Raw genomic sequence first — 8,660 nt, forward strand, 5'->3', positions numbered from 1 at the left:
ATAATAATAATAATAATAATAATGATAATAATAATAATAACAACTACATTACAGATTATGGATAAAACTGATAATTGCACAGTTACAATATTTATTATATGTTAAGGGTTAAACCAAAGTTGTGCAACCTGACAGGTGTTTAACAAGCAATTCCATGGACTAGAATGTGATTCTTTAATTTAAATTTGAATTGTAATAAGGTACATGAGCCAAATAAAGCCCGGTTCTAAATAAGGCCCATCTGTCATTTAATTAAGATAACATTACAATTTCCACTAGTTTCTTAATGTTTCTGACGGTTTCTGGCTTCTAATGGCTAGACCAGAAACTATAACAGTTTAAGTGAACGATTTCGCCATGTTTGCTTCAGTTAAACAGTGAACGACGTCTGAAGCTGTTGTCGCTATTATTTCGAGGTATTTTAATGAACCTTCTGCATATTTTGGTAACTTAACATAAATGAACATGGTATATGTCATTTCAAAGCATATGATTAGTAGAATAAGATAGTGCATTGATATTTTCCACTTAACGTGTATTTATTTATCCCTTAGTAAAGCTATGAATGAAAGTGTGGATTTACAGGGAGCTCCAAATAAGGCCCTCTATAGATGAGCTAAACAAGGCCCATGGGCCTTATTTGGAACATGAATTATTTTCAAGGTTTTTCTTATTTTGAGCCTCATAAAGACGTTCTGTACATACAGTAATTTATTTATCAGAAAATTGTGAAGACAATTATCAAAGTTACGATAATTATTCTAAATTCGTAATTTAATTAATTGTTTTAGCATAATAATTGCGTTTATTTGATAAATATAATATTTTATTTCTTTCGATACGTAATACCTAAACACAAAAGTTTAATTTATTTAGAGAGCTTAAACTTGCGTTATTTTGACTCGAAATGACTTGAGACATAGAAGGTTTGAAGACTCATGAGTCATTACGTTGTTCTGCTTACCTAGCAATACCACACATGAGTTGCAGCCATTCGATAAGTCCGTGCTTGGACCTTACAAAGCATTCTGGGATGATGAAGTCTTGCTTTACTGGCCAACGCAAGAAGGTGCTGAAAGTCGTACAGTAAACAAACGGATATTTGGGAAATATTTAGTAAGGTATGGCCAAGAACTGCTACTCCTTCTAATGTATCAAGTGGGTTTAGCGCTACTGGAATTTATCCGTTCGACCCTAGTGTTATCCCTGAGAGTGCCTTCGGTCCTTCGGAACTCACCAGGAGAGAAAAGGCTGAAGAAGCCCCATTACAATCATAATCTGGATCCCAATTGCTCCTACATCAGCCAAATCAGGTTGAAGTATTAACCCAGAAAAGAGTTTCGAAACAAAGAGATTCAGGGGACTCAAGCTTCACAAGTGACATCTTCTCTCTTCATGACGAATCCAGTAACTTTTCCCATATCTCTAGTGATAATGAAGAACAATTAAAAACTTCATTTCAAGACATTCTTCGTACCGTGAAATGAAGAAAAACCATACAAACCAGCGATGAAAAGCCCTTAATTACCAAGCAGTTGAGGAAATTAGGATTTGTTTCAAGGCAAAGAAGACTAAATCAGTTAAAACTGCAAAAGGACATAGGCCTACAGAGGACCGCGAAAGCGATAAGAATAGTGCCACTACTCCTAAAGGTTTGAGCGTGAAGACAACTCAGAAGAGGAAAATATGTCCTGTGCCTTCCGTGAAAGATCTTCTTGAAGCTGGACCGAGTGGCATTCAAACTAAAAGAGTGAGAAAAGGAAGTTGGTTCTGCTATTTATGCAGAAAAGATCGTATTGCTGACATGAGATTGTGTGTAAAGTGTTCAAATTATGTTCATGAAGAATGCATTGGAGTTACGGCTAAGAAAAAATATTCAGTTTTCTTTTTTTTTTTTTTTATTGGGTTATTTTACGACGCTGTATCAACATCTAGGTTATTTAGCATCTGAATGATATGAAGGTGATCATGCCGGTGAAATGAGTCCGGGGTCCAGCACCGAAAGTTACCCAGTATTTGCTCGCATTGGGTTGAGGGAAAACCCCGGAAAAAACCTCAACCAGGTAACTTGCCCCGACCGGGATTCGAACCCGGGCCACCTGGTTTCGCAGCCAGATGCGCTGACCGTTACTCCACAGGTGTGGACTCAGTTTTCTTTGTCCACAGTGTGATCTTCCCAGAATGTCATCTTAGACTAAGGATAACATACCTGTTCTCTCTGCCAAGAGTGTAATCTTCAGACAACAGTGAAAATATGGTGAAAATACTCAGTTTTCGTTGTCCAGAATGTGATCTTAGACTAAGAAGAGTTTTTTTTTTACTCAGAGTGTGATCTCTGGACTAAGGACAAAATATCCATTTGCTTTGTCCAGAATGTGTTTTCCTCTACTTAACTTTGAATATTATTATTGTAGTTAATTTGGTTTAAATACAATTATTGTATTTTAATTGATTTTTATTTGCTTTCGTAATGACTATTTATTTACACATGGGCCTTATTTGGGACTGATAGTGGGCCTTATTTGGAACGAGTGTGCTAAATAAGGCCCATTACTCACATTTTAAATATTGCACTATTATAGAAAAGTTTTTCAATAACTCTAAATCTAAGACCACGTTTTCTTTACTGCTCACCTTGAAGTATGTTTTAGTACAATTTTTAGAATTTTATCTCCTTCAGTAAACGTACAACAAATCTTGATACGTTAAGTGGGCCGCATTTGGCACATGTACCTTATTGTCTGACAGTCTCTGACATGGTCAGGGAGAGAATTTCAGAGGCGAGGCGTGGAATCGATATGCTGAAAGATGATGAGTAGAAAGATGTTCTGTGCAGAGGAATAGAGAGAAGGTAAATGTTCCAGGTTCGAGGTACTCAAAATGATGGGAGTTGTTCTCTGCAAAAACATCAATAATTCTACCTTTGAACTGAGGATCCTTTGACATCTCGGACAGTAGTGTCTTCTCAATGGCCAAGAAGGATAAACACGATAGTCATTCATTGGTCATAGAATTTCGTAAAAATGTTTCAGCCTGTTTAAGAACACTCGTACTACGTTCACTTTAAGTATTTGCAGGCAAACACAATGCTAAATTCATTACTAAAGCATCATTTCAGAGATGAATAGAAGGAACAAAGTGACCTTGAGCTCTAAAGGCGAACGGTTGATAATGCAGCACACGGTAAGTCATTACTAGTGGAAGAAGAATGCCTCTGTGAAGCACAGAATGAAGCGGAGTTATTGAGGATTTGAACCATATGCAGTATCACTTCTAAGTGTCTTTTTTTCTAAATAAAAATGTTTATAATACTGTATATAAAATATAAACTAACTGTGGATACTTTCAAATAAGTTTAAAACTTTTTTTTTTTTTTTGCAAAGGAAAAAGTATAAAAATTAGTGGCAATTCTGAAGTCGTCTTGGTACCAGATCCACCACTGAATTAATTGTTTACTTTTGTTTTTCATTAAATTTGTATGGTATGTATATATATATATATATATATATATATATATATATATATATATATACATACATACATACATATTATAAATAAATTGTCAGAGTCATGCAGTTTTGTTAGTAGCAGCTGTAAAATAATGCTATAATGGACAATACAAAAAATTAAGATAGTCATTAAGAAGCAAACTAAGACATTTCCATGTTATCTTGTCATATTTATAGGAAACAACCAACATTTCTTACCATTTAAAGGAATAATTTATGGTGTTAGTTCTGTCTTTAAACGGTTAGTAGAGTTTAGACATTTTATGTAACATAGTTTGTTAGTAAACCATTTCCTGAAAAATTAATAAAGATGGAAATGTCGGAGTTTGCATCTATACGACTCAATTGTTTGAATGTTCTAAGGCAGACTCCAATAAGTTTGTTTTGTTTATGCCACGAAAGATATTTTTGTTGAGAATACCATTTTTTTTCTTTCCATTTGCAGCCATAATGTCATGATAAATACCGTATTTACTCACGTAATTTGCGCATTTTTAAATCTATTTTGGCTCTTTGAAAAATTGGGGTGCGTAAAATATGCGAATTTTAAAAATTAGGCTTCTTGATCTGAGTTTTATTCAAGTATATAGTAATTAAGAATACGGTACTTTTGTCACATAATAGTACTGGTAATCTTTAATTAAAAATAATAATTAAATGGGTATAGGGCAATCATCTACTGAAGGCAAAGTACATAACAGACGTAGCATTCTCAATTGAGTACCGGTACATTGTACGAATTTATAGGCCTGGATTCTTCATGTTACGGTGACAACTGCACCATACCTATTAAACAGTAAAACTTGTCACAGTCACTGACTGCATGTAGGGATAATTTACAAGAACAAGCATCAATGTTGAAGTAACGTTATTTAACGTTTCTTTGTGAAGCAGGTAGTTGAGTTGGGTATTGGTGAATGAACAATGCCGTGGAATGCAAGTATTGGCAATGGAATTTAGGGAAGGAAAATTCATACTACAATGGGGGAAAAAAAAAAAAAAAAAATGTGTGTGGAAAATAAATGGAGCAAAATTAAAGTTCATAATAATCCTTTAAAAATTAGGGTGCGTAAAATACGCGGTGGCATAAAGTACGTGAGCAAATACGGTAGTGATAAAGTTATAGCATAATAGATTCATGAACCTGATGTTAATTACTAAAATATAATCATAAGAGAGAAAGGAGCAATTATGTATATTTTGGCTCTCTCGCTTAAAAACAAAACAAAAAAGAACAAAAAGCACAAGATTGTATTCGAACGCAGGACCTCACGAACAGCAGGCCGGAACGCTACTGTGACAGCCACGTCGAGATTCGATCACGCGTCCCACAGAGGGCGGGGCGCGCGTGGAAGGTTCGAGGCCCCAGCCACGCAAACTGGAAGGGTCGGACGTAAGGGAAACGTCTGCATGCCGAGAGGGCAAGGGGAGGTACACTGCGGCGCGAGGCAAAGGGGGACGCAAAGCTGTGGCTGCTTCGCTGTGCGAGGTGAAGGGGGGAGACGAAACCTCCCGAACAGAATCGTGCAGAAACCGGGGGAAGACACTCGAAATCGTAATTTCTCGAAATTTTGGTTTAGTGATAAATAGGAGACGCGAAGATGGAACCAGCCAGTTCAGTTAGTTTTTGGTCAGCAAGCCAGTCAGTCCTGTGTAGCAGTGAAGCCAGCTTCGAAACCGGAGTTCGACTTGAGTGTGTCCGCAACTGTGGGAGCGTCCTGGCCAGTGTGGCGTATCCGGAGCCTTTGGTTCGCAGTGGACCGCAGTTGGGGGACCTGAGTTCGAAGTTCAGTGGACTGACTCTTACAAGTCCTGGGTTCGACATTCTGTGAACTTGAGTGCCTGAGCTAGAAGAACTAGCCAAGGCAAACGAACTGTGAACTGACAGTTTTGTGCTGTAAATAGTGCTTTGTGAACATTAGTTGAGATTTTGTTGTTCTCAATAATCCAAGCCAATTGTCATTGTCGTCTGTGGAGTGCAATAACGAATACTGTGTTGCTGTGTGGAATGGAAATCCCATTGTTGACGGGAGTGTTTAAATTAAATTATAGAAAGTGATTATTGTTGTGACAATAAAAGTTACAAAATTGTTTGAATTAAAAGTTACACTAACCATTACGCCATCAAGTAACACACAGAATACTTTAATTATAACTGTAAATATCAGGCAACGTAGTCCAACAACATGTAACATCGCCTGTCTCCGAATTGTAGCGAAGTAACTCGAAGGGAACTTTGCTTCTAGAGAGCGGCCATTTTTTCTTTTGAAAACTGTACATTACAAGACACGTTTCCGATATTATAAAACTTAAAGATAGTTGCGAAATAGTCGCTAAGTATTTCAGATCGTTGTATTTCCTTCCTCTACCTAAGAATCATAAGGTGCCGTTAATATTTCGTGCGGGGAAATGGCACTTCTCATATATGTATGCTTTTTTCAGCAAATCATCAGATACCAGAGATAATAAATTTATCTATTTGTACATATTATGTGTCTTCATTCTTTCGAAGATAATTTGAAAAATCGTCGGCATCCAGTTCCCTCATTAATTTTGTGTGGGACAATTTCTGGTAACTACTTTTTCACCCACTGCCTTCTAGTTATCTCTGAATTAATTTAGTAACACCGCAGTCAAACCAAGCATATCATCTGAATCCATCTTTGACAAAAAAAATCATACCGGCAGAAACAATATTATGAGCTACCAAGCTATTATACGTAAGGTAACCATATTCATCCGAATTGAAGCTGGGACCAAATGCGTAACTATCGCAAGATCCCCTCCACTAGTAATTTTGCCGATCAGGTACAAAATAATCTACACGCGGCCTATAACTACTTCTTGTTTCTGTATGCTTCTGTGCTTACAGATACATTAACTTATAGGTCATATAAACGCGATTAATCTTATTATTTTGAAACTAAATCAGTAATGTCATATTATATTAAAGGTAAGAGTGGCATATCTAACGTGCTAGGAATTTTACTAATGACTCATTTTTGTAATTGGGTTTGCTTGGTGAAATGCGAGGAACATTGTTACGTCATGACTCATAACACCGTGGCTAACGAGAAAGACAGGCTACGGCACGAATAAGAATCACGTGGTTATCATGGTCTAGTCATGGCCACCTTGACAATCGCCTAATATAAATACATATTCAAAGTTCTAAAAAACAAAGAAATTACTATATTAAAGTCATGTTAAACGTGCATTTGTGTATCAACTTTTTCAATGTTGGCCATGTTATGACTAAGAATGTGACGTCGCGCCGTAGCCTGTCTTTCTCGTCAGCCACGTCATAACACGATGTTTCTTTCACTCACGACTTAACTTACAGTAAGTTCACTGATTTTTTTAACCATTGAGAAGAGGTACTCACTCTACAGGTTGGAGCCGTGAAGCGTATCGGCACACGACACTTACAAGAAATCAAGCTCTGTTGCAACCTTTATTTGAAAAAGAGGCTAGGCAATATTCTATTCTTCACATATGAGTTTAAACTAAGTTTTATGCTGTGATTAGTTGAAGTTGTTATCATGTAATGTCCTTGGATTTCTGTGTCTCGAAATATTGATAGTGATAATGAAACTTAACGTTGTGTGTAACCAAATGAACGCCGTAAAGTCGTACAGAACATAGATAACTTTACTTTCCTTGATAAGGAAATCTGCTTATCGAATATAAGACCCTACTTCAAGACCTACAGCATAATTCCTGGTAAGTGTGGAGAAGCAGTGACAATTGACAAGGAATAGAGATTATTTTTAAGTGAAATCCATACGACTTGTTCCAAGAATACATTTCCATACCTGACCTCGAAATGCAATAATTCCCCAAAATTATCGGCACCTGCAATTGCTCTATCACTCTGAACGGGTGTCCATGAATACTCATTAATTTTGAAACGACAAAATGCTATCGTATTCATAGGTACTACACTTCCATTATCTGACATGTTTAATCAATTCTAGTCTTTCCCTATACGTTTTCCATTTGGGTTAAAAACGGAATGTAGTCTGCCCTAATAATAGACGCTACCGCCCCTGTATCCAGAACCGCTAGGATCCCCGCCTCCCCAAATTTTACGATACCCAGGATAAAAGTGGGATTCACTCTGACGCAATCTTCGATTCGATAGAAAAGTGGCAATCCTTCACCTCCACACGTCGAGGCTCCCCTGGCCTTTGGAAATTCAAACAGCCCCGATTACTACAATACGCTCTAATATGTCTAACTTTCCCACACTCCTAACAAGTCACCTGCCTATTCTGAGTAAACCTTCTAGACTGATTCCACGGACCCGGTTCAATCCTCCGTGATGCTTGCTCTCCTCGCATGGGATGATCCGAAAAATTTCGACCTCTCTGTCTTCCCGATACCAAGGAATTGTTCACACTACGTCCCAACTCATATAAATCTTCAATAGTAGTTGATCTAGACGAAAAGACGAAGTGCGACCTAATACAAGGACTCATATTCTGTAATATCAACTGTGCCTCATTGGTGCAGTAGGTCAATATGGCATTCGCCCTATGCAAATAATTAACAAACTCTGAAACACTTTCGTTGAGTAATTGAAATTATTGCCGCGACAAATAATCCCTAACCAAATCTTCCCTCAGTCGACTAGGAACAAATCCTAGAACAATATGTTCCAATAATGCCGGCCATCCACATTGGAACTGACTAGCCCGACCAAAGGCCTCCAACAGCAACCCACTTGTCCGTGGCGTAAGACACAATAAGAATTCTCGGTTCTACACTAAGGCTAGACTATGGATACCGATAAACTCCATCAAAAATTTCATCAGCAACCTCGGATTCTTGCCGTCTATCACACGTATACTCCTAACCAAATCAAAATATATCTTCATGTGACATTGATTCACATCAGGCGACAAACTCTTTTCTCTTTCTCAGGCACATTCCTGCCTAATCCTGATGGCACACCTCAATCCCTACTGAAGCTTCAACTTCTCAAATCCTAAACGCACATTATACGGATCATCACCGACCTGAATCGAGGCCTGCTTCTTCGTTTCTGAGACCATAGAAGTTTGTGACCTTAACCCTTTGCATTGCATACTTATCTCTAAGTTCCTCCTCGACTCTCTCTCGAATTCTGCTGATACTATCGGGATCAAA

At 37.6% G+C, this 8,660-nt stretch overlaps 1 protein-coding gene across 1 annotated transcript in view; it reads right to left on the reverse strand.

The window, feature by feature from the left end:
- LOC138705062 (cell growth regulator with RING finger domain protein 1-like) overlaps positions 1 to 7,025 on the reverse strand; it is a 417,737-nt gene extending 410,712 nt beyond the window's left edge. Inside the window, exon 1 of the mRNA XM_069833654.1 lies at positions 6,895 to 7,025. The gene's annotated coding sequence lies outside the window, so the exon portion shown is untranslated. The remainder of the gene's footprint in view (positions 1 to 6,894) is intronic.
- Positions 7,026 to 8,660: the final 1,635 nt, after the last annotated feature.

The sequence above is a fragment of the Periplaneta americana genome, chromosome 8, assembly GCF_040183065.1.
Source record: "Periplaneta americana isolate PAMFEO1 chromosome 8, P.americana_PAMFEO1_priV1, whole genome shotgun sequence".
Taxonomy (NCBI): Eukaryota; Metazoa; Arthropoda; class Insecta; order Blattodea; family Blattidae; genus Periplaneta; species Periplaneta americana.